Raw genomic sequence first — 25,698 nt, forward strand, 5'->3', positions numbered from 1 at the left:
GAGATTAGTACATTTTGTAAAAAGAGATACACAGCTAGAGTCAGAGATTAAGATTTTTTTTTTTGTCCAACTAAAGCAACTATGGTAGCTTCAGAGCCTTCTGATTCAGCGGCCTTATGTCTTCTATGCAAACTTTTATTTGGACATTCTTCAGACCTCCAGAGCATCCTAAATGTAGTAATGAACTATTTCCAATGCTACTTCGAGAAACTTCCTGAAAATGCTACATTCACACATATCAAGACTATACAGATGCTGTTCATTTCAAGACATAAGGAGCAAAATAATAAACAGTAGTAGGGACGGTGAATTGGGAATCACTATTTTATGCTCTCGCTACCTACACAGTCAAAATATTCAATTGCAAAGTGAAAACTTCCCTCTGCCCTTTATCTGGCTGAAATTCTTTGGCAGTTCCCTCCACAGACTCCTTGAGTTCTTCAATATCACATACATGTAACCTTTATGGAACAGAGCTAGGTTCATTTTAACCTCTCTTCTCTCTGTCTCAGACGCCACATTCAATTTGAGATAGATGCCTTTCTACTTTTGCAAAAATATAGTCTTTTAAGTGGCTCACAGAATAAGAAAAAAAAATTGAGTTAAGAGTCTGAGAAACACCCAGATCAGCCAGCCTCACCCCATTCAATCCAAGATTTGACAAGTTGCTATACAGAAAAGCAGTCTTTTGGAGGTGAAACTGCTTGCCAGCACGCACATCAACTCCTGGAGAGGGCAGAACACCAGCTCCCTGACTACTCTCTCAGGCTGCATCTCCAAGAGCAAAAAGGCCTCTTCAGTTTCAGCAAAGTGAACTTTCCCCCGGCTAATCAAAATGCCACTGGGTTGGCCGATTGAAATATCCTCCAACCCAGTAAGCCCGCATGACTTTTCACAGCTAACCTCTGCCCAGGGAGAAGTCAATAAAGAAACAAAATGCAAATAAATTAGCATTCATCACTGCTGATCTAGTATAAATATTTATAAGGGAAAGATGCAGCGATTTTGAGGGATAGCGTGATCATGGCCCCACATAAACAGTTAAAAACAGTCATACTTGCTAGATTGCACTTTGCATTTTTTTTTTCCATTTCACATCACCATAATCACCTAATAAATATTTAAATGGACCCATTTGCTGTAACTATAAAAGAACCGTGTAAACTTGTTGTCATCTAGACACATTAGCCGTGGTGGAGTCAATGAATTTCAACAGTCACTTAATATTGCAGCCACTAGCTACCTTAAAACTGCCAGCGACGGCCTGCCAGGAAGCTACTGTAACAGCCCGGCTCGCTAACTCCGGAGCAAGACACGAGCTTCATTATGAATGCGAGCATTGCCGCTCTAATTAGGCCTGGGAGAAGTTTAACAACCATCCTACAGTCTTGCTGCTGACAAATATAAAAATAAAGCCTTGTTCGAATTAGCAATGTGAAGTGAGAAGGTCTAGAAGCAGCAACTGTCTGACCAGCCCTGGAACAGCTCTAATCTATAGTGAGGTTATTTTGGTTCATAAACTGCTAGTATGTTACCTGCAGGAGGTCTCCCCTGTAAAATGAATTATAGTAAGCTATATGTGATAATTAACCATGCATTAGCAAATATCGTGAAACAGGGAGGCTCTGTTTTCTCTGTATTTTGACTAATAAAAGCATGAATTTGTTCAACAAATGATCATTTAGGTTGTGGAATTCTAACCATATTGGAAGGACACAGTGAGTAATACAACATTGTGCTGGTCTAAGGGTTTCCTTACCCAAACAGGCTGCTTAATAGGTTGGCTCCATACTATGATGCTATTCACAGACCTAAAAACCACAGCGTTGAGAAGACAAATACAATATACATTTAAAATAATATGAACCTTGTGCTCTTATTTACTTTAAAATCACCCTATATGTGACAATTAAAAAAAAAAACGGTAAAGTTCTATTTCAGAAAACAACCTTAGATTTGATTTAAAATAATTTAAAAACAACTCTCATAACTTTGCAACAATTTAAAAATATATGTAATTGTATGGTTTTTTAACAGAGTGGGTTTCTAAGAATTTTCTTTAGAAGGTTTCAAACATGTTCTGCAAATGAAAATGAAGTCACAACATTGAAAAAAACAACACTATTTTCTGAATTATTCAATTCATCATCCAAAAGGATCCACATGAGTACAGCTGATGGGGATCAATGACTTGGAAAGAAGTGTTTTGGGTGCTGGATTTGCAGGGAGGGGATGGGTTGGGCTCTGGGTTCTGGGAGGTTGATGAGAAATGGTGTCATCTCTGATTGTCAGGGCATTCATTGAAAACAGGCATTCAGTGAGAACAGGAGTCCAGGTGTTTCCACCATTAGAGAAAGCTGTGAACAGAGGCTGCCAGCAATAGGAGGTGGCGATAATGCCTTAAAATTTACAGACTTTCCCCTGGTCCCACAGGATACCAATTGTATTTTTATAAAAGAGAATATCCCTTCCTTCTTTTTTTTCCCTCATCTTCTAATGTCACAGTTAAATGCATATTTATATGTAGTATATATAAACACATGCACACACACTTACAAAGATCTAAAAATAATCCAGACAGACCACTAAGGCAGCTTCAGATTTTATCCCAAATATGTGACCAATAGTTCTGCTTTAAATAGGCTATCCAAATCCATCAATAAGTTGAGGTTATCCCTTCTAAGCACTTTCAAGAGTTTTTATGTTTATACCTAAACTGTTTCCATGGGATATTAATAGATGTGATGCTAAAAGGGTTTTGTGGTCAGATATATATGAGAATCTCTGAATTAAGTAAAGTGACATAGGTTTCTTAACTACAGAACTTCTCAGAGCCTTTACTACCACCCTGGGAAATACTGGCCCAGTGTAAACATTAGATACAGATAGCCAGTTCTCATTGGAAAGAATATCTAGTTTTATAAAAAGTTTCCCAACGACGCAGAAAGATGAAAAGAGATGTTGACTCTGAAGATCTCCTTGAAGAACCTGGTGGGCTGAGGGACAGTCACCAGTAAATCTTTCAAGACAGAACCCCCTATAATCAGTTAGAGAACATCTACATCCTAAGTGGGGCTAAGGGCTCTCTTAGCTTGGCTAAGGGGCTATCCTCTTGATAATCAAAACATCCTTCAGTTCCAAGCCAATCATCCACTCCAGGTTCTCAAGGAGAATCACAAGGTAAACATGTTTTGTCATCTCAGCAAAGAATCCCTTCTTTCCTTCCCACATTACATCAAAGCATTTTGACTCTTAATCATTAAGCACCTACCAGGAAGGAACAGGTGGGTGACCATTAGCCTCCATGAGGGAGGTAAAAACAGCCCCCTACTCTACACAATCTTTCTAGCTCAGACCATCCTCACATCCTGGCTTGATGTATGGGGATTGCCTTTCTGAATCAGAGCTCAGAACGCAGACTGTAAACTCCTACGAAAGTAGAAATCTGCAAATTGGGTGAACACCTGAGAAGGAAAATGAAAGAATGCTGGTGAAACAAACTCAAGACAAGGGGCTGGCCCCATGGCTGAGTGCTTAAAGTTCTGCCCGCTCCTCTGTGGCAGCCTGGGTTCCTAGGTTCGGATGCGGGGTGTGGACCTACTCCACCCATCAGCCATGCTGTGGTGGCATCCCACATACAAAGTAGAGGAGGACCAGCACAGGTGTTAGCTCAGGGCTAATCTTCCTCACACACACACACACAAAAAAAAACCCCTTCACACTGTTGTGTGAAGTTTTGGGTCTTGAGGGTTGGTGTAGGAACCTGGAGCAACTCACTGAAAGGAGAACAGATATGGATCCTCCAGGCATCAACAAATATCTTTAGATGCTAGAGGCATAGGGATTGTCTCCATTACCTAGGTCCTCAGTTCTTCCCTTCTCTATCTCTCCACAAAGATGCTTTGCTGAAAAATTTAGGCATTTTAGCTTGTGTCCTTGAGCAAGATTGAAACTTTATCTATAGGTGATTCTCAGTGCTATAGGAAGTTCTCAGTGCTGGATTCAAGCTTTTGTAAGTGTTTGTGGAAGTCTGAGACTACATGAGAAAATAATATGATGAAAAGATGGTCCTGAGTTGTGTTTCCTTTTTAATGGAAAAAGCTCAGGCTTAGAATCAATCAGACAGAGCTGAGTTCAAATCCTGCCTCTGCCGCATACTAGGGCAATATAGTTAGTGTCCCCAAGCCTCAATTTTCTCATCTATAAAACTGTGATAAGATAATGCATGCAAAGTGCCCGGCACACAGTAGGAGTTGAGTAAATAATGATTATCCCTCCCCTCCTGTCTAATGCTACCCAATATCAAGACTCATTCCACAGTCATGCTCTTGTACCATGAGCCAGTCTAGAACTAGGTTCAGTGCCTCTATTAAGAGGTAGAAAAATCTCAGAGTATATGCTTAAATAATAGCTGCTTTTTCTGAGCATTTATAAGAGCTGTGCCAAGGTCCTGTGCAAAGAAATCTTTCTTGGGCATTTATCTTATTTAATCTTAACAACCTCCCTATGATTTGGAGATTCCATTTCTAGTCAATGAAAGTCAAAGATTAAAAAAAGAACTAATCCCTGGTGATGAGAGTGGTTTCTTTCACCCCGTTCTGCTGCCACCGGGACAGATCTTGAAGCCCTGCACCCTCTCTGCACTATTTATTCATCAGAATGGTGTTATTGATTGGGCTTGGGAGCGAGTGCCAAGAGTGCCCCCTTTTGGTCTTTGAAAGCCTTACAGCCCATCTGGGAGCATTAGGTGTGAAACCTTAGGCTCTTTGCAAGCGCATTCAGGGTTATTTGTGTCTCTACTGTTGTGTCCCCTGGTCGGTCTGTATGTGGCTTTTACATTCCTTAATAAAGTAATAGACATGAAAGAATTCTGTGGCTGACGCCAGCAGCCACAGAGAACACCAAGTCTAAAGTCAGCTAAAGGTAAACATATGGAGCCATCCAAGGAATGTAGCAATAAAAATTGGAACATATGACGGAGGCTCCCCTCCCCCCTCTATTTTTCTGGGATAATTGTGTCAAGGAGGGAGGGAAAAAGCAGCTCTTTGCAGACAGCAAGCCTTCATTGTGATCTGCTGTCCTCTGGCAGGGGAGCCAGTCAAAGAATCTTTCAAGAAATAGTTAGCTTTTTTTTTTCCTAACTGAGTGTTCAACTACCAAAAATCTCTCAAATCAAATCCAAAGACAATTATTTATTTTCCAGACTTAATTTAATAGCAAAAACACCCCTGGAGGACTGAATGTGGTATTTGACTTTTATTTGGGCCACTCTGGGCATCACCAGCGGCTTTATTCTCCAAAGTGTGACTTTGCAGCGAGCTCCACGGCCCACAGAGCCTTCCAGGGGCCCTGGCTGGGATCCTCATTCCCCTCGCAACAGCGGCCCCCAGGGCCAGGCCAGAGACAGCACATAAATAACGCTTCACAGTGCAAGTTTGACTCGGTATTTCTTCTCCATGGCTCACACTCTTCATTCTCATGGAGGGAAAACATGACCCCAGTCTGTCCCCAGACCACCTTCCCAGCCTTGTCTGACACCACAGTGGCCCCACCACGGGCCTGTTCTGCCCCAGTCGTGTGGGATTGATTGATGCTTGCCCATCTCTTTCTGCTTTTGCTCCTGCCATGCCATCGCCTCTGCCTGAAGCACTCCCATCTCTTGATATGGCATTAGGTTATCAAACACATGTTGTGGAGTCCGAATGATGGATTCCAATCCTGACTTCATTACTCACTATCTGTATGTTCTGGAGAAAATCTCTCTGTGTGCTTTCTCATCCGTAAAATGGGAACCATATAGGCCCAGGTTACTTTATAGAGCTGTGTGAGGATGAAATGAGCACATGGTTTAGCCAGTATCTGGCACATGGTAAGCATCCAATAACTTCCAGTTATTATCATAATTATTATTAATCCCACTATGGAAACACTACTCACCCTTTGAGAGACACATCAACCTCATTTCCTCCACGAGGCCTCCAGGGAGTCTCCCCGTCCCTTCCCAGCCCCCTTTATATTCAGTTGTTCTTCTGCCTCTTAGCTCTTCACTCCTGTATTGTGCTGTTTATTAGTCTGACTTGAAATAATGTCATTCAGTTAATAGACATTTATTAAGCACATACAATGTGCAATGCACTTTGCGGGAGATACAACGATGGACCAGACATAAGAGTTCCTTCCAAGGAGTGAAAGATACAAGGGCAGCCGTGGCCAAGGTTGACCATGGTGCAAGGTTGAAATTGTTAAATGCTATGAGACATATGCCACAAAGATGTGGTTAGGTAGGGAGGGGTATAGAGGAAGGAGAGGTCAATGTAAGTTGAGGTGATCCGAAAAGGCTTTATGGAAAAAATGGTGTTTGCAGTGGATCCTTCAGGCTTCGAGTATTTAAAGCTAAGGAAAGAGATATGGAAGGGCAAAGGAGGAGAGACAATTGGCTGGCTATTTGCGTCTGCCACTCCAACCAGAATGTCAGCCCAGGAAACCAGAGGCCATTTCAGTAACTGCCCCACCTTGCCATTAGGCATGTTAAGAGGTCATAGCCAGCCCAGGAAAGAGAATCGAGAGAAGCATGGGGTAAAGGCCAGGAAGACTGACAAGAGGGGGAGAAAAGGATGGCCCCTTGAGAATAGGACTGGTAAGGGCAAACCATTAATCCCAAAGGAGGGCTTGGTACTCGAGAACATTCCAGGTGGTGTTCTAATCTATGTAGTCCAATCCAAGGGGCAAGGTGAGTGCATATTCTTGAGCGGCTAGTCCAGCAGAAGTAAAGGGATTTTTCCTTGAGCCTTTGATTGGAACAATAGAAGGTGGGCTCTGCCCTGGGTCAGGAATTGGTCCAGCTGCCCTGGACAAGAGGGTTGGGGGTGGGGGGGGGGGCGGTTAAAACTCCAGTCCCAGAATGCACTAGCCCCAGGAACCTTGGAAGACAGTGGGCTGAGTAAACCAGTTCCTCGAGGGCAAGGATGTTTGGACCTCTACTGTGCCCCACTGCCAGGGGCCATATTTGTGGGCTGCCATATTGAGTCTTGGGGAAGCTTAAATGTGAATGTGGACTATAGAAGAAGCATGGATTTCAGAGTCATCAGACTGAGTTCATTAGCTCTGTGACTGAGCAAATCATCCAGTATCTCACCCTCAGTGCTTTCATTTGTCAGATGGAGCAATTCATACAGATTATATTAGGATGAAAAGAGAGAATTATATAAAGGGTCTAGAGTGTGGTTCACAGACCAGCAGTATTGGCACCACCTGGGAACCTGTTAGAACTAGAGTCTCAGGTCCCACTCCAGACCTGCTGAAACAGAATCTGAATTTTAACTAGACCCCCAGGTGATTCACACACACCTTAGAGTTTGTTAAACACTGGGCTGAGATAGCGTATGACTAAAGTAGGTGCTCAAAGTAGGTGCACCTGCTGTTGTTTTCATTGTCCTCTGGACCCCTGGCCTACTGGTGGGCAGGCACGACTAATTCCAGACTAGATGCAGAGCAGAAGAGATGCTTTCAAAGGCATTCTTAATGGTTCAAGGTCTGAGTAGGCCTGCCTGCCAGGAAATGCCTCTTGTGAATTCTCATGGACTTGCAGTGACTTGCACAGTACTCTATGCAACATGCACACACTCACACACACACTGCACACTGGGCTTTCTGGAAAAGCCAAACTTGAATTTGTTAATCCAGGAGCAGCAAGGTCTCTCTCTTTATGCCTAATTATTCCTAGCTTCTTGCCTCATTCCTTTGGTTTCCAACCTAGCACACCTTGCAATTTCACACTTTAAAATTTGCTTTCCACTCAGCATACTGGTAGCTATTAAACACGGCTGTCCTGATTCTCACTGGATAAAGGCCCACACTCCCAGCTATAGTGAAAATCCTCTGTGTCCTGTTGGGAAACCTGGGAGAGGCTCTGCTCTAAACCAGCAGAATACAGGTCACTGAGCACACTCCCTCCCTTTCTGCTCTGGCCCACCACCTCCCCACCCCTCAATCATTCTCAAATCAATCCATTAAAATCCCATTTTGTGTAGGGTTAGCACCCCTGAGGTGCTCAAGGAAGGAGCTGTGCTGCATTCCCAGAGTTCATTGATTGAAGATGCAGCCACCGTAGACCACACGGTGTAGGTAGGAAGAGTTAACCATAGGCTACAGAATGTGACTGGTGAATTTAGTAGTAGCTAAACTGCCTCGGATTACATACTTAGCCACTTATTGTGTGACCTTGAGTAAGTTACCTATCCTACTCAAGCCTCAGTTTCCCTGTGTATAAAGTGGGGAAATAATTGCACAGGATTCAATGATATCATCCAAGGAAAACGCTTAGTATAGTTCCTGGCACATAATGAGTACTCAATAAATGTTTGCTATTAATATTAGGCTCACCTTATACAAAGAGGTTACTCTCTGCCCTCCTTTTCCCATTTAATAAGCAAACAGACAGCTCAGACTTGGCACAGAGTTCTGGTGAGCTCCACCCAAATGGAAGCCAAGTGGTGCCTCATAATCCCTGAAAAAACAACAGGTAACCTCCAAGCTACACACCCAAAGGAGCCAAGACCAATGCTTCAGTGCCCATTAGTCCCCATCTGGCTTTCTATAGGAAATATGACCACTTTTTTCAGTGACTATAATTTGTGGATTAATTAGACTATTTGATTTTCTTTCTCTTTCTTTCTGATGGCCAGAGGGCCTCATTAGCACCTCTGTTAGCATTTGGTCAAGGACGGAAGAAGCAGTGGTGAGTTCCAATGGTCTGAAGCAGGAGAAAGAGTGAGAGTGAATTACCTTTTCTCTCTGAGATCCTGAGTTTGAGGTGTGGATAGAGGATGAGCAATATATCCATCCACACATCATGTGTTTATTGAACCCTGTTGTGTGCACTGTATGCTTCTAGTCATTGAAGTGGGTAGAAGAAGCAGACTACCCCTGGGGACAACAGTAAATACACATAGAAAAAACAAATCCACGATGCAGAAGTAAAATGGCAATAATAAAGCAGATACCACTCATGTTTCCTCCTTGAGTTTTAGTTTCCTCATCTATAAAATGAAGAAATTAGACTGTAGTAAAATTACAGACTTTCAAGATTGGAAGAACCATCGAGGTCTTCCATGCCAATATTATTTTCTGTCAGAAAATAATAGCCTATCAGAAGTTGCCACATCTCTAAAGACAGGACTCCCACCACCTCAAGCGATAGCTCATAATCATATTAAGGTTATATTTTACTGGAAATCTGTCTCCCTATAACTTCCTCACGTTGGCGTTATTTCTGAAAGCTGGCCAGTTCTCAGAAAGCCAGTACTCAGAATAACCAATTCTCCTACTGGTAGATTCCTTCTATGCCAATTTACAGAAAGCCAGTCTATTAAATGGCCAAGCCTGATCTTCAACTGATCGGTCCCAGTAAGGCTGTGACAGTTGTTGAAGCACTTCTGTACCAGTAATAGAAAACCACTGCCCAGGTCACCTGCTCCAGAGTCCTCTACTGCCCCCATATCCCAGCACCTTCCCAGTGATCCTCCTTAACCTTCCTATGATCCAGAAACCAAAGGCTTGATGCCTGGTACAGCGAGGAGGTCCTCTAGGGCTCTATGCCAATATTCCTTCTGACTGGTTCTTGCTCGTGCTGGACGGTTGCTAATATTTTCATATCACTCTGTGAACGTTTCCTTTACTCTCTGGGCCAAATGGACTGAACGTAAGTACCTTTCTATAAGTGTTTGGAGACAACTATCCAATCTACTAACCCTGAATATTCCCATTCTCAGGTTCCTCTTTTTTTCCTGGCACTCTCCCTCTGAATGTGTTCCATTTGGCTAATCCCACAGGAACATGTGACATTCCTGGTGGAGGCTGAACCACTCAGAACGAAACAGAAACCCCCTTTTCCTTATAATGGATACTTTTCCTCTAGCAATATAGCTACAGATAATGTCACCTTTAAGAGGCTTCTCTCATATAAAATTCCAAGAAACTAAAGACAGCCAAACGCAAGACATTACATGACTAATGTCCAGTTCAAGATTAAGCTACTGAGTGCTCTCAGCTCATAGGAGTAGAGATCATTAACAGCTAGGGTGCTGATTCTCTGGAGAATGTTCAACTTGAGAGTCTTGAGGAGAAGCAGAGGAAAATGATTATAGGTGGGTGAAACTATATGAGCAAGCCAGAAAAAGAAAGAACATCCCCAGGGGGACTTCGGGGAAAAGTGGGTAGAACACACTGTTCAGAATAAGATCTTCTTAAAGGAACTAGGGAGAAATTGAAAAAGGTGAAAGGGTGGGGAGGAGGTGGGGGTCTGGATACTATTTTGCAAGTAATGTGGAATCATAGAGATTTTTAGCTGGGTAGGGATATGGTCAAAGTGCAGTTCTAAGAATAAGAATCACTAAGTGCTATGGCAAAGGAAACAGAGGGGCAGGGATAAAGGTTAAAATTTCAGGGGAATGGGAAAGAAAGAGATAAATTCAAAAGCATTAAAGAGTTGGAATAAGTGTGGATGGATGACTAAATGGATGAGAGTAGAGGGAGTAGGAGGGGGTAAGGGAGGCAGGAATAAAGAAAATACTATGATTTTGAGTGTAGGGGACTGGAAGAATAAATAGCATCCTGAGAGGGACAGGATATTCAAGAAATGGAACCTGCTAATGACAAGTTAGTACGCAAACCTCTTTAATCAATGTGATGGTGCAATCCTCTTTGGAGGTGTCAGGAAGACAGTTGGAATTGTGAAATAAGTAGTACATTCTGGGAAGTTCTATAACAGGATAAATTGTTCATTTTATCAATTAGCCTTCTGATTTCCTTCTATTTTCATGCTAGTCCAAGTGTTACCTGATAGGGCTGGGGTAACCAGGTGGGAATATTTCCTGAGGTAAGAGGGTTCTAAGGGCTGGGTTCAATTGGGAATGGCATATCCCAAGATTGACAAAGGCAATTAGAAGCATTCTGATAGGAATCAAGTTCACACCAGGGAAAAAATGCCATGAGTCAAGTCCAAAAAGTGATGAGAGGATGAGAAAATTTGGATTGTGGAAGAGCACAGTGGAGTGAGATGTAGAAATAGATTAAGTGAAGCAGTGCAAGCCCAACTATGAAGGGCAGGTTGATGCTAAGGAACTCCTTTTTGTGGAATGGTAATGACAATGATGACAACAGTAGGTGATTAAAAATATAGCTGAGTAATGTGATAGAGATGGTAAACCTGTGTTGAAAGAATAAATACCTATGATGATGGAAGAATGCAGTATCATTTGAGAATTAGGCTTAGGGACAGGAAACCTACGTAGCTATTTGAAGCCTAAATTAATGGATACAACATCCTTGCCAGCAGTGAAAACATAAGAAAGAAGGATTTGACTAATACAAATTGTACAGCTGTGTGGAATGAAATAATGAGTGTTATTTATTTGGGGCCAAGAGCCAAGTGCGATGATGATGTCTTTTGATATGTTACTTCTCATCTTTGCAACAATCCTGAAAAGTAAGATGAGGAAACCAAAGTTTAAAGCAATTAAATAACTTGATCTGTAAGTGACAGGTCCAGGATGTAGTTCATACTTTTCTGTTACTCCTTGCTTAGCAAAACTTTCAACATTTGCTCAAATCTATGCACAAAGGGTGCTGGCAAAATTATTAAAGTATGCTAACCTTAGAGCATAAGTCATTACTCTTGTGTTTTACTGAAGTCATACCAACAGCACTTAAATATGCTTTAGCTTTTTCTATCAAAGACAAAACAAAACATGTCAAACACGTCCTTTCCCTGCTTGCTACTGCCCTACTCTGGATTCTTCTCTACCAAGCTTCTGAAAAGAGTCATAACCTTTCTGCCTCCATTCAATCATTTTCTACCAGACTGGTGTACTCCCCCATACCATGGCACCATAGAGCTTTCTGGAAGGTTACCAATGATTACCAAGACTCTCAATGCAAAGCCCCTTCACCCTCCTTGACCTGTGAGTGGCATTCAGAACTGTTGACAGCTCCTTTCCTTGAAATGCACTTCTCTTTTGGCTTCGGAACTTTACAAACTCTTGATATTCTTCTTACTGACTCGGCTGCTTCGTTGCCATCTCCTCTCTCTTTATCTTACCTTTAAATGTCAAAGTTCCTCAAGGTCCAGTCCTAGAAGTTCTTCTCACATTGCTTTTTCACTCTTCCCCAAGGTAATTGTGTCCACAATTTCGATTATGATCTATGTGACTCCTAAATGTATAATATCTTTAGTTCAGATCTCTCTTCTGAACTCCAGATTCATATATCCACCTGTTTTTTCCATGCCTTACAGATCCCTGTGCATCAACATGTTCAAAATTGAAATCACCTTTTTCTGTCTTACACCTACCTCTTCCATCTCCCCAAACCTCCAGGTTCCTTATCTCAGGACATGCATAATTGTTCTACAGTTGCCATGGCTTGAAACCTTTACCTGCGTCACTTTCTGTATTAAGTTAATCAATAAGGTGTCTTGATTTGATCTCTTAAATCTCTCTCAAATCAGTGGGTTGTAAGTTCCTTGAGGATAGAGATGTAATCTCTTTCGCTCATAGCAGTAGATCCACTACATCATGTGGTGCCTAGCAGAGAGTGAATGCTCAATAAATAAAGGAATAAATGATGCAATCTTTTCACTTATTACCATTTCTACTACTGCTCTTCCAGTACAATCTACCATTATTTCTCAGCTGGGCTACTCATCTCAGAAGGTTGCTGGAAGGATTAAATGTATATTAATACATGTAAAATACTTGACAGCATCTGGCACATTGTTAGTCCTCAACAAGTGCTAGCTGTCATCACCAGTGAACCAGCCCTGGTGGTCTAGTGGTTAAGATTCAGCGCTCTAGCCGCCATGGCCCAGGTTCCTTTCCTGCTCAGGGAACCACACTACCCATCTATCAGTTGTCATATTCTGGTGGCTGTGAGTTACTGATGCTGAAAGCTATGCCGCTGGTATTTCAAATACCACAGGGTCACCCAGGATGGCCATGTTTCAGGGGAGCATCCAGACTAAGCCAGACTAGGAAGAAGGACCTGGCCACCCACTTCTGAAAAAATTGGCCATGAAAATCCTGTGAATAGCAATGGAGCATTGTCTGATATAGTGCTGGAAGGTAAGAGGATGGTGCCGAAAGACCAGGCAGGGTTCCGCTAGGCTGTGCACAGGGTCACTAGGAGTTGGAATCCACTCCACAGCACTAACATCAGTAGCAATAGCATCAGCAGCAATAGTATGAATACTGATAAGGGACATAAGTAAATGTATTGTCACAAATTCTAAGGTATAAATGCATCTGTTTGATTTTATAATGATAATTCCATGCAAAACAGGGAATACAAAATATATTTTAAAATAAAAGTTTGTGGCAAAATGGAAACCCTCATACATTTTTGGTGGGAATATAAATCAGTGTGGGCACTTTGGAAAGCAATTTGGCAAATAGTTCCTCAAAGGGTTAAACATAGAGTTACCATATGATCCAGCAATTCCATTCCTAAGTATATATCCAAGAGAAATGAAAACATATAGTCTCACAAAAACTTATACTTGAATGTTCATCATAGCATTATTTATAATAGTCAAAAAGTGGAAATAATTCAGATGCCCATCAATTGATAGATGGATTAAAAAATGTGATATATCCATACAATGGAATATTATTCAACAATAAAAAGCGCTGAAACATGCAATGACATGAATGAACCTTGAAAACATTGCTAAATGAAAGAAGCCAGTCACAAAAGACCACATATTGTATGATTCCACTTATAGGAAATGTGCAGAATAGGCAAATCTATAGAGACAGAAAGTAGATTAGGCAGGTTGCTAGAGCTGGCGTGGGGGTGGAGGGAAATGGAAAGTGACTGCAAATATGTACAAGGTTTCTTTTAGGGTGAAGAAATGTTCTAAAATCGACTGTGGTGATGGTTGCACAACTTTGTGAATATACTAAAAACCATTGGATACTACCCTTTAGAAGGCTGAATTGTATGGTGTGTGAAATATATTTCAAAAAAAGAGAAAGTTAAAGGACTGTAAGATGAGAGGAGAATCAGAGAAAACTGCTGTCTGCGACACCATTTGTCTTGGGACTATTCCTGTTCCACTTCCCATCTTGGCTATCTCTGGTGTGATAATTAGATCACAGAGAAGAATAGAGAGTCTTTCTAATTTGTTAAAATAAATCTCCATTTGAAACCTTCTCTCGGCAAACTTCCAGCTTAGCAAGAACTTCTCTAGAAGATAGCTAGATTTTGCAAATGCCTTGGGTATCTTTTCTGGCCTGCCCCATTTTGAGGGAAAACGTAAGGTCATGGCACTAATACTTTTGCAGTCTGCTGATGACTCCTGTGAGCTCACAATCTACCTCCTTCTCTCTCTCTTCCATTAGATAAGAATAGTCCCATAATGATGCAGCTAAAATCAGGCACCCCTTGTGATGTTACTGAAAGAAAGCCAATCACTCCATTCCTTGTGAGCACATTCGTTCATTTAAAATCCAACAAATAGTCATTGAGAGCAAAACCGACTAGTGCCAGGCCCTCCTCGAGGCCCAGGGGGCAAAGTGGTGAATAAGACAGCAGAAGTCCTTGTTCTTAGGGAGTTTACAGAGACACAAATTTATGTGTCATGGAGTGACAAGTGTCATAAAGAAAAACATAAGGAAAATAAGGCAAGGTACGGTGATATTTTAGATAGACTGGTCAAAATGAGCCCATTCGAGGAGTTGAAAAATATTTAACTTTTTATTTAAGTAGAACATACAAAAAGAAAACTGATGAATTTTCACAAAGTAAGCACACCTATATAACTAGCACCTAGATCCAAGAAAAAGAATATGACTAGCATCCCAAAAGCCATCTTAATGTTCCCTCCCAGTCACTAACCCCCAGAAAGGTAACCATAAGAAGGTAACCTTTTACCTTAATACAATCTATTTTGTCTTAATTGGCAAGATTATATTAAGTTAAAAAGTGTGATAGATTGTATTAATTTAAAACATATCCACATCTTCCTTTAGGTTTTAAATCTCTTGAATGAAAAATGTGTGTTTGTTCACATTAATCCAGTAAGCATTAAATACGGACCCAATATGTGCCAGACACTAAATACCACAAAGAATAAGACACCATTCCTGAATTCAAGAGACTTGCAGTCTAGTTGAACAGATTATATATCTGTAACTATGTATAGATAGATACGGATATATAGAGAGAGATATATATATATATCTATATATGTAAAACAATAAATAGAATCAAGTATTCAATACAAATACATATAAGATTAATTAAGCTGGAAAAAAAGGAGTAGTAAGTTCTACCTGGGAAGGGGGCTGGGGAATGTCAAGAAAGGCTTCAGAGAGGAGGTGATGTTTGAACTGAGTTTCAGAATATTTCCATTCCTCATATGGGCCAGCCCAGTGTGCTATCAACAGAGTAGTTAGGTAATACCCGTTTGGGAGATTGAACTTTCAACCTTGGCCTCAAAAATACAACAGACTGGTTAGTTAAGGAAGCTGGTAGAGAGTCAGACTGTGCACTTCTGACTCCAGCCTTGCTGTCCAGGAGCCCAAGACTATTCCATGACTTAGAATGACCAAAGAATCAGGCCCCTCCTTACCAGAGCTAAGAAAATTTGGAGTCCCGTGACTTCTACTCCCAATGGCAATTCAGATTTTCAAGAATTATTCTTTGCTGTCATTTGCTGGAGCATTTACTTCCCAGGCAAAGGGTCTTTGAATTTTATTACTAAGTCCTTTCTCTATAAAGTGGCCCAAACCAAAGGAGGGGTGTGCGCGACCTGGGAGGAGCGAGCCTGCAGATGACCTCTCGTTATTTTTCAATTAAATTTTACTTTAAAATTAAATGAGAAATAAGCTTCTCAAACTCAATTGTCTCCCCAGTGGTTAAACTGTTTTGTTTGGCATACGTCCTTCAGGTCACATACATGGACTGTTAAAAATATATATGTGTGTTCTATAAGAGTGCAACTTACTTTTTCTCACCCTTTGTCTTAGAGAACTTGGCACGTCAGTACTCACAGATCTGCCACATTCTCTTTAACTTCTGCTTCCTGTCCCATTTTACAGATAACATGCTCCAGCGCCTGCAATTGTTCATCGCTACCAGCAAGGCTCCAGGAGACACCCTTGTCTGTGGCTCCTTGTACATACATGCTAGTGACTCTCTGAAGTAATAACAAGAAGAGGAATTGATGAGTCAAAAAGCACCATGTTTTAAATTTTAATAGAGCTTTCCTATTGCTGCTGTAACAAATTACCAGAACTTGCTATCTCAAACTTACCATCTCAGAGTTCTGTAAGCTTTAAGTCTGACGTGGGTCTCACAGGCGTAAAAATCAACGCGTTGCTAGGACTGCCATCCTTTCTTAGGGTTCTAGAAGAAAGTCTGTATCCTTGCCTCTTCCAGCTTCTAGAGGCTGCCCAAAATCCTTGGCTTGCAACCCCCTTCCTCCATCTCCAAAACCAGCAATGGCAAGTTGAGTCCTCATATCACTCTGACCTTGCTTCTGTCGTTATTTTTTTCTTCCCTAACTGATTCTTCTGCCTCCCTCTTCAGCTTTTAAGGACCCTTGAGATTACATTGACTCCACCTGGATAATCCAGGCTAATCTTCCTATATTAAGATCAGTTGATTAGCAATCCTATTCTATCTGCAAAATTAATTCCTCCTTGCCATGGAACATAACATATTCACAGGCTCTGGGGATTAGGACATGGACATCTTTGGGGAGGGGGCATTAGTCTCCCAAGAGCTATTCAAATGGCTTTCCAAATGTGTGTATTAATTCCCTCACCCCTCACACGATATATGAGAACCAGTTTCCTTACATCCTCGCCAACACTTGGTATTATCATGCTGTTAAATTCTTGCCAATCTGGTAGATGAAAAATGAACCACCTTTGGCCCACAGTAGTCTCTCAAAAATTCTTGTTGGCTGAATAAATGAATGAATGCTATTTTAAGTGGTATTCCCCCTATTACTATCCAAGTTGAGCATCTTTTCACGTGTGTTGGCCGTTCGTACTTCCTTTTCTGTAAATTACCTGGTCTTTTCTTTTTCCTATATTTTTCTTTGAGCAGGAGTTTTTTTTACTAATGTGCAGGAGTTTTTAATTTGGTTATTTTTTCTGAGTTGTCATCCAAAGTCAGAAACAATAAATAAAGAGATCTTTCTGCAGACCCGTTCCTCACCGTATTTTTCTTGATTGAACTAAATGGTGGAGAATAATGTAGAAAATATGAATATGGAGGCAACGTGGATTTGCAATTGGAGGTGCAGGTCCTGGGTTCGACTCTGTTGCTTGGGCAGCTGTGTGACCTTAGGTAAGGTCACTTCTTTCTGGGTCTCTTGTTTCTCATCAATACAATGAGATTTTGGTACTCCATAGCTTCTAAGACCTCTTCCTGTTCTGATAGTCTGTCATTAGGAAATAATTCATCATTTCTCTCTGGTTAGCTGGATCCAGCTCTACAAAGGGTCAGTGGGCTTCCCATCCACATCTCTCCCAGGCCTGTATCCATCTGACCCGCTCGAGTGCCGCTTAGTCACTACTCAGAGACTGTTCCTCCCTGTGGGTATGTGATTGTCGTTCTTTAACTTATGATAATAATAACTATTGTCATTACTATTATTTTGGCTAACATTTCTAGAGCCCAACATTTATTTTCTAGGCATTGTGCCAAAGATTAGATGTGTACTGCCTCATTACAACAGTTCTATGAGGAGGGTAACATTAAGGTTCCCATTTTGCAGATGAGAATGTTGAGACACATGGAGGCCGTGTAACTTGTCCAGGTCCCACAGTACATATCTGTGCATGCACTCGCAGCTTGTGCAGCCTGGCTCCACCAGCTTGATTCCTACACGGTATATGCCAAGCTAAAAACAGCCCTTTCCATGTTTTTATCTTGCTATCTTTTAACAAAATTAATTAAAATTAATCTTTAACAAAATTAGCACTGCCTCATTAAAGAAGCCAACCTGGGGCTCCTTTTCATTGTATATGCAGTTCTGGGCTTAAACTACCTCATTTTGTTTTGTCCTGAGGGTTTGGCACAGTTCTTACTTATGTACTTGGCTTAGACTGAAGGTTCATTATGCAAAATGCCTAAAGATAAGGTTATGTCCACCCCACTCCCAACCAGGGAAAAGCAAGTGAATCACAGCATGATTCAAATGAGCTGATGGATAACATCCAGTGGTGGTGAAGGCGTGGCGAAGAGGGCACCATCACACACACCACCACTTGGTGTAACTAGCATAGCATTTTCTGAGGGCTAGGTGGCAAAGGTAAACTTTGATAGTATCAAAGTTTAAATTTCACGTAGACTTTAGCTCAGTTAATCCTTTTAGGGGAGTTCATCCTACAGAAATGCATACATGTGTATATTTCATTCACATACCCCACACACATATTTGTGTTTATGTTTGTATACATCTGACACATGTTTGTAATAGTGAAGAAATGGGGACAATCTAAACTGTAGCAATAGGACAAAAAGGAAATAAGCTACGGTAATTATAGAATGGAAAACTATGCAATAGTTCAGAAGAATTAGGTGTATCTATACATACTGGCATAGAAAGAGCTCCATGACGTATTAAGTGAAAAAAGCTAGTTGCAGACCAAAATATATAGGGTGATTCTATTTACAAATTTAAAATAACCCCAATGTTGTTATGTGCACTTATTTTTTTATATGATCTGTGTCTGTGTATTTTCCTGTACGTTTGTAGAAAAAAGTTATCTGCAGGATATTCACCAGGTATTGGTGGTTATTTCTGGAAAGGGGACGGGAACGGATTTGGCTTGGCAGTATGAATTAAAAAGAGAATTTCGCTTTTTACTCTGTATACATTTGTTCTGTTGGCTATTTTACAATCATGTATTCCTCTAGTAATTAAAAATAATGAAAATGGGAGAAAAAAGAAAGGACCAGAGGCTGTAGAAAATTGATTTTCGTAGAAACCAGACTAGCTTCTCATATTAATGACTCACATAAACAGTAAATCAGATTAAAGTGGTAACCACAGTTAAACTCCTGTCTTCACCATTCTGGAGGAAAGCTGTCTTTAGGAAGTCAGTTCCCTCAGGAATGAGCTCACAATGTTCTTTAGCCCACGAACAAGCCATAGAATTATACAACGCATAACTCTTTTCTGGATCCGTAAAACTGACTTCTTGCTGTAATAAAAGACGCTAGCCTGCATTGTATTAGCGATTGCCCTAAATGTCTGGATAATTTATATAACACTATAACAATTTTTTGTAAGTAAAACCCTGCATGAACGAGTTTAATCTATGTGGCAAAGACGATTTTATCTGTAGTTAGCCGCTTGAGGGTTTTGCCATGCACTTACATCAAAATATATAGTCCAGACGCCATACCCTTGATTCAGATCATAGACTTCCCCTCAATTATCATATTTTTCCTTAGTTCAGTGGGCCATGCTACTGCAGCAGCAGCCATTCTGTTCGTAATGATTTCAAGCGCTCTTCAGATTTAATGGAACAAAGTCAATGAGTTACGACAGGGCTTTGCCATCTTTTAAGCTTAGCGGGCTCCGTCACCACGCCCAGAGCAGAGCTGAGGGTGTTTCTCCATTTGGTGGAGGTGGCAGATTCCTGGTTTTCCTCTCGATCTATTTCTGTTTGCTTGTCTGTTTCATTTTTCCTCCTGTGTGCATTTGTATCAAGGGATTTATTCCTAACCATCCAGATTTTTGACAACAGATATTTTTTGCCAATGATGAAAAGTCTTGGTTTAAATATTTACTTGTATTACGTTGAGGTGTGTCATGCATGGCCTCAGCAAAAAGCAATATGATCCTATTTCAAAGAGAGAAAGAGACTCCCAGGTACACAGGGAGAGGCTGTGAGCCGCAACTAAGTGGCATGTGAGCAGGTCTGATGGATACGTGTCTGGCAGAGACTGCAGGGAGCAGCTCACCAGGTTCTTTGTCAACCAAGATCCAGTTAACCAGAGAGAAACCCCTGGGAGGTGGAGACCACGGGGTGGGAATGGGCAATGAGCCAGGAGCACAGAGACTTGGATTCTCTCCCAGGCAAAGGGAGGAAGAAAATGGATTCCCATTCAAGTTCAAAAGGCCAGTGGCCAGGCTGCCAAGGGGCAGGGGGAGTGGGTCCAGACAAATGAGACCAAGAGCTAACCCCAAATCCTGAGGAAGAAAGGCAGACTCACCACCAGAAGCTCGGGGGTGGCCAGGTGGCATCCCAAGGCCTGCAGGCTGTTCCCAAGGCTCCAGCTTGAGACTGCCCAGCTCTGTTTAGACTCTTCACCATGGTTCCCAACCAGGAACTGGGAGCTCTCTGCTTCCCTTGCAAACACGGCTGTGGTAGCAGGCAGGGGTGAGGCACTCAGTCACTGTGTGTACAGGTGACATACCTTCTGCTAGGAGTGTCCTGACAGGAGCTGAGGAATCTGACATTTTAGCTTGGGAATTTTTTCCCCCTTTCCTTTCCTGGGGAATACATTGGGGCCAGTACTTCATTGCCTGCAGCGTGATTTGAAGGAAAGAGTTCAAAGCAAGTATCAGTAGACCCAGTTTTTAGTCTTGGAATTCATTGATTCATTCATTCTACATATATTTATTGAGTGCCTTTGCTATACCAGGCACTAGACCCAGGGATTATAAGGTGAGAAAAAGAGAGAAAGTCATGACTGAATTTGCAAACCAGTAGAGGAGACAGACATTAATCAACTAATCCCACAAGCAAATATATAATCACAAATTGTGATGTGTGATGAACGAAAGACCTCAGGGGCATAAGCATTTACTAAAATAAGGGCAGAGGAGGAAATACCTAGCCTGAGAAGTCAAGAAGGCTTCCCTGGAAAGTGAAGAAGTTGGTAAGAATTAGCTAGATGAATGGGAAGGGAGCATTCTAGACAGAGGGAATAGCATGTGCAAAGATCCTGGGGTAGAAAAGATGGTGTGGGATATTTAGGGAAGAAGGCCCTAGTGATTAGAATATGAGAGTAAGGGGCAGACTAGTTTAATCTGAGGTTGGAGTGGTAGGCAGGGGTCATCCAGGGATTTTCTTTAAACAACAAGAAATTTCAATTGGCCAACAATCTTGTTAGTAAGAGCATTCTTTTCAAACAAGCACCACAAACTAACTTCTATAGGCCTTTAGATAAAGGAAAGCTCACACAAATGAGGTGGAAATTCTATATTCCTATCAAGGGGCTATTGGTGGAGCCATTTTGACATATAACTCTTCCTTCTCCCCAGGGCAGGTGGTCTTGCATTTATATTCTAATATTAACAGCCTCCTAGTAGTGAACACTTCTTATTAGTCAGGTACTATGTTAAACACTTCACATGCATTATTTCATTTAACCCTCTCAACAACCGTAGGTGGTTCTTTATTAGGACTGTTCCCAGATATTCCAGGTCTCTCCCCTCCTAGGGGTGAGACCAACATGGTAGAATTGTGCTTCCCACATTCTCAAAGTTAGGTATGGCCACGCAACCAGCTGCAGTCAATCAAACTTGAAAGAAAGTGAGTATGTCATTTCCACATAGAAGCACTTAATTACCAGTGTTCTAGCTCAACCTTTCCTTTTTTTCTGCCGTTGTAATTCTGGAAGTGCATTTCTAGATCTAGATTTTCATCCTGGGGTAATTTTGCCCCACAGGGAACATTTGGAAATGTCTGCAGATCATTTTGGTTGTTACAGTGGGGGGTAGGGGGTTGCCACTGGCATCTAGTGAGTAGAGGACAAGGATGCTGCTAAATATCCTACAATGCACGGGACAGCCCCCCACAACAAAGAATTACCCAGCCCCAAAGGTCGATAGTGCTGAGGTGGAGAAACGTTAGTCTAGATGGAGCCTCCGTCACCTGTGTTTCTGAATAACCACAATGAGTAAGTTCTCTCTGTTGGTTGACATTGAACATGAGCTTGAGTGAAGAACAAACCTTTGTTGTGTTGAGCCGCTGATGTGCACAAGATGCTTATTACTCCAGCATCCATCCTGACTCTAGTATCCATCCTGACTCATATAGCGGTAGATACTATGATTACTACCGTTTTATAAATTGGGAATCTGAGACTTAGAGATGCCAAATAAGTTGCACAAGCCCACACAGTTAGGCAGAGCTGGGACTTTTACCCAAATCATTTGGGCTCCAAAGCCTGTATATTAACCACTCTATTAATGATTAACTAAATATTAGTCATTAAGGATCCTGTTCACAGACCCCAGGGGAAAATGGGATCTTAACCAAGAGCCACTGAACCCTTCCTAAGGGAAGCAAGTGGCCCACAAAATTGCTCCTGTTTTTCTGAAAGCTGTTTAGCTGTTGTTTTCGTTTTTTCTTTTTTTTTTTGATTGGCCCTGAGCTAACATCTGTTGCCAGTCTTTTTTCTTTCTTCTCCCCAAAGCATCCCAGTACATAGTTGTATATTCTAGTTGTAGGTCCTTCTAGTTCTGCATTTGGGATGTTGTCACAGCATGGCTTAACAAGCAGTGCTAGGTCCGCACTCAGAATCTGAACCAGCAAAACCCTGGGCCGCTGAAGCAGAGCATGTGAAATTAACCACTTGGCCACGGGGCCGGCTCCCTGATAGATGTTTGCCAAGGTAACTCAGAAAGATGTTGAGAAACAGGTTTAACTTATAGAGGAACATAATGTCTAAATTTTAATATATTTATTTTGTTCCCCATACTTCCTCGTACATGCACATACATGAACTTTTCCCTAGTCCTAATTCTAGTGCCTTGGAGATTCTCATGACCTCCAGAAAAATTTGAATTGTTAAGTATTGTTTATTTGCCAGGACTCCAGAGTTTTGGGTTCAAATGCCAGTTCTGCCCTATACTAGCTGGGTTATTAAGTTACTTAACCGCTCCGTGACTCAGTGTCCTCATTTGTAAAATTAGATGGAGTAATAACATTACTATTCTCATAGGGTTGTCAGGGGAATTTAACTAATATTTGCAGTGGTTGGCATGTAGTAAGTCTGAAATAAGCGTTTATTAAATAAATGAAGTTTTTGGTAAAGAAATGGTATGAGAAAAGAGTTAAAAGAAAAGAAGCCCTAGTTGCCATTCAGGACAAGTCAGTGTTGTAAGCATGTCATCAAAGTGCTATGGGAATCCAGTTGTAGTCAAGTCTATTTGAGGGTGGGTGGGAAAGTCAGAGAAAGCTATTCAGAGGAGCTTCAGTTACCAGGTAGGCCCCCAATAGTCATCATTGTTATACTAAGACGTAACCAACATTTATATTTCACTTTACACATTCTCCAGGATTCTCCCTTGACTTTTCTATTGGCTTCTTACCAAAATCCAGAGACAGAAGTTGGTAGACTGGATGACCTTCAAATGAGATTTTAGGGAAAGAGTAGGAGTCACCAGGTGGACACAGCACAATGGCACACTTGGTTAATGCAGAGTAATTCCCTGGGGTGACCAGCTCAGAGGTGTAATAAGAGACAAGACTAGGCAGCCCTCTTGGGATCTGATAATAAAGAGTTTTGACTGTAGCTTAGAAGTTTCCTGACAAGCTCCTTAATGCAGCCCCTTAAAAATAGAGAAAACAGAGCCAGGCACTGAAGCTGTGGAGCACTGGGGCAGGCAATGAATAATTGCCCTGACTTTACCCAGATACCACCTGATGGAACATGCCCTTGCAAAATTCATTGTTGTGACTCTTCAATAACCAATGGCATCTTTAAAAAATGGTGGTTAGCCATTTACCTTATTTTGGGAATGTGAATAGAGCTATGCTGACAAGATCTGAAACCACTAAGCTTGAGGGGGCGGGGCCAGAATCCCCAGTCTCGATTTATTTCCTAAGTTCTTGGGCATCCTGAGTCTTTGCTAGGACTTCTGGTAACTCAGGGCTAATCATTCAAGCCCAGGCTCCCTGCTCCGTGCATCCCGCGTGGCCAGTGCCCAGGCTCCAGCGTCTTTTCAGCAGCTTTTGAGTTGAAAGGAAACCAACACCTCCCAAATTTGATCCATAAATGAGGCCCTTGATCCCTGACATTGAAGAAAAGAAGAGCTTTGCCCCTGGATTTTATTTTGGTTATTTTCTTTGGAGTAGGGCCTGAGGCACATGCAAAATCAAAGTTTCATGTGATGCTCTTGGGGACAGCCTGAGAGTGAAGTGGTGTTTCAACTGTAAAAATCTCTCTCCGCTTCATCTCTCTCCAGAAGATTCTTGGGAAAATGCCCACTGCTTCAGTTCCCAAGTAGGCCCCCAGTAATCATCATTGTTATACTAAGACATAACCGACATTTCTATTTCATTTCATACATTCTCAAGGGTTCTCCCTTGACTTCTCTGTTTACTCCTCACCAAAATCCAGAGAGGAGTTGGTAGGACTGGATGGCCATCCAACGAGATATTTGAGGAAAAATAAACATTATTAATCCTAAGCAAGAAGATGAGGAAACTGAGGTGCAGCAAAAGGAAATACTTGTCAAAGTCTCATGATTAAATTATAGTAGTTCTGGAATCAGAAATTGAGACTTAAGATTTAAATCATCTACCCAAGCGGCTAAGAGAAAAGAAAACGAACCCACTGATGAATTTGGTGTTGTCATTATCCAGCAGTTAAATCAGTCCACAAGCCTCCATATCATATGTCTCCAGGGAACTGCAAATTAGAACAACAATAAGATAACACTGCACACCTATTAGAATGGGCAAAATCCAGAACACGGACAACACCAAATGCTGGTGAGGATGTGGAGCAACAGGAACTCTCATTTATTGCTGGAGGGAATGCTAAATGGTACAGCCACTTTAGAAGACAATTTGGCGGTGTCTTAAAAAACTAGCACACTCTTACCGTATGATCCAGTGATTATGCTCCTTGGTATGTACCCAAATGGGTTGAAAACTTAGGTCCACACAAAACCTACATGTTGATGTTTATAGCAGTTTTACTTATAATTGTCAAAATTTGGAAGTATCCAAGGTGTGCTTCAGTAAGTGAATGGATAAATAAACAGTGGTACATCCAGACAATGGAATATTATTCAACGCTACAAAGAAATGAATTATCAAGCCATGAAAAGACATGGAAGAATCTTAAATGCATACAATATTACTAAGTGAAAGAAGCCAATATGAAAAGGCTACATACTATAGGATTCCAACAACACAACATTTTGGAGAAGGGAAAACTATGGAGACAGTAAAAAGATGGGTGGTTGCCAGGAGTTATTGGGGAGGGAGTGATAAACAGGTGAGGCACAAAGGATTTTTAGCATGGTGAAACTACTCTGTATGATACTATAATGGTGGATACATCTCATCATACATTTGTCAAAACCCGTAGAATGTACAGCAAGAGTGAACGCTAACGTAAACTATAGACATTAGGTGATAATGATGTGTCAACGTTGATTCATCAGTTTTAACAAACATCCCACTCTGGTAAAAGGTGTTGATAACAGGGAAGGCTAAGTGTGTATGGGGGCAGGGAGTATACAGGAAATATCTATCTTCCACCCAATATTGCTGTGAACCTAACATTGCTCTAAAACAAAGTCTATTTAAAAAAGGAAGTAGAATAGCAAAAAAACTATTGTAATGCTTTGCACTTCGTAAAGGCAAGTATGTTTTCAAGAAATGTTGTTTCCTGTATGTGTAAATATAAAATCCATGTCTTACTATGGGTTGC

The 25,698-nt window shown here is 41.4% G+C and overlaps 1 protein-coding gene across 2 annotated transcripts in view; it reads right to left on the reverse strand.

Annotated features, from left to right (window-relative positions):
* Window positions 1-25,698, reverse strand: part of ANKFN1 (ankyrin repeat and fibronectin type III domain containing 1) — a 364,521-nt gene that overhangs the window by 299,141 nt on the left and 39,682 nt on the right. Inside the window, exon 1 of one of the 2 annotated variants that reach the window (XM_070482964.1) lies at window positions 20,236-20,337. The exons of the other annotated variant lie outside the window; for it this stretch is intronic. The gene's annotated coding sequence lies outside the window, so the exon portion shown is untranslated. Of the gene's footprint in view, window positions 1-20,235; window positions 20,338-25,698 lie in introns of those variants that run through there. 2 annotated transcript variants of the gene reach the window in all.

This window comes from Equus asinus, chromosome 13, assembly GCF_041296235.1.
Source record: "Equus asinus isolate D_3611 breed Donkey chromosome 13, EquAss-T2T_v2, whole genome shotgun sequence".
In the NCBI taxonomy this organism is placed as follows: Eukaryota; Metazoa; Chordata; class Mammalia; order Perissodactyla; family Equidae; genus Equus; species Equus asinus.